Raw genomic sequence first — 1,694 nt, forward strand, 5'->3', positions numbered from 1 at the left:
GGCTTTAATATTGTTATTTTATGATCCTTATAGACTGTCCTAGATATCGTAGACTAAGACCTAGTCCACATACCTGCCTGGTTTAATCTCAGCCAGAATCTTCTTTCTTCCCTTTAGTGATCAATGATCAAAAGTTAATTATTTGGTTACATAAATTATAAACACTTTGTTAATCAGTATGTTAAATGGTGAAATTATAAGACTATAATTTGTGATAAAATTAGGTTTGTACAATGTTTTCTTCTAAACCCAAATGTCAACTACATCTAAGCCTATATGGTCGGTTCTAAAGATATGAATCTTAGATTTATTCAGCTCAATAACTTAAAACCCCATTTTAAAATTCAAGTGAACTGAAATCTTCAAGACAAAGTAAATAGATTGGTATCAAGGAATTATCTTTATCAACGATGGAATCGTTGAACTCATTTCATTACGCCACTGGAAAGACAGACAGAAATAATGAAGTAATGAATGAATGAATGAATCTTTTATGTTGTATAAGCTCCGGAAACTGAATCTCTCAAGAGTCAACACAATCGAAACTTTGGTAATAACGCTGAATGTAAAATCATTATTAGGCAAATTTCCTCTTCAGGTCTGTGTGAATCTGGATCCAACAAAAAAAAGTTGAGATTAAATTGGGGATAGCCCACTCTTAGGCAGGAAATAATGCTTTCTACAGCAGGCTGTGATTATTGACTTGGTCCGGATGGCAATGAACTTTTCCTGAAGGGAACTCAAACCTTGGGTCAACTTTGTGAGTTGAGGGATCTTAATATCCTAAACTCAAGAGGCTATTATTGCAGAACGGATGAAAATATCCAACTCAGACCTTGTGCTTAAAGGTGAAAGTAGTAGACATTTTCTTCTGGAGTTTAAGGGTTGCCAAGTGATGGAGCACTCAGAACATCTTAAAGGCCTCTTTCTCATTCCGAGTAGGATCTGACTGGTGTCTACGACCTGCTGGTCCATTCTGATCGACGATTATTGTTGCATGAGTAGGATGAGGTAAGCAAGAAGGCGATGGGATGGAACATAACTTAGTTTGGTAGCTGGTTGGAGATTCGTGGATGGCAGATAAAAAATACAGCGTTCCATAACTTGCCATTTGTTGATGTAGGTATAGGCGGACAGAGCATGATGAAAAATTCAAATACAAATACAGTCGAAATTTTAATGTCGGTGTATAATGTTTTAGCAATTTGAAGTATTTGGTTATGAATGACTGTATAATTGGGTATACTCTATTAAGGGTTTGGGATATGTATAATGTATAAGAATTGTATAATGTATTAGGTTTATGATATGTATAATGTATAGGGTCTGTTTAATAAACTATGTTTAGGATATGTATAATGTATAAAGGTTGTATAATGTATAGGGGTTGTATACTCTATTAAGGGTTTGGGATATGTATAATGTATAAGAATTGTATAATGTATTAGGTTTATGATATGTATAATGTATAGGGTCTGTTTAATAAACTAGGTTTATGATATGTATAATGTATAGGGTCTGTTTAATAAACTAGGTTTAGGATATGTATAATGTATAAGAATTGTATAATGTATTAGGTTTATGATATGTATAATGTATAGGGTCTGTTTAATAAACTTTGTTTAGGATATGTATAATGTATAAAGGTTGTATAATGTATAGGGGTTGTATACTCTATTAAGGGTTTGGGATAT

Source organism: Lottia gigantea (assembly GCF_000327385.1).
Source record: "Lottia gigantea unplaced genomic scaffold LOTGIsca_1007, whole genome shotgun sequence".
Taxonomy (NCBI): domain Eukaryota; kingdom Metazoa; phylum Mollusca; class Gastropoda; family Lottiidae; genus Lottia; species Lottia gigantea.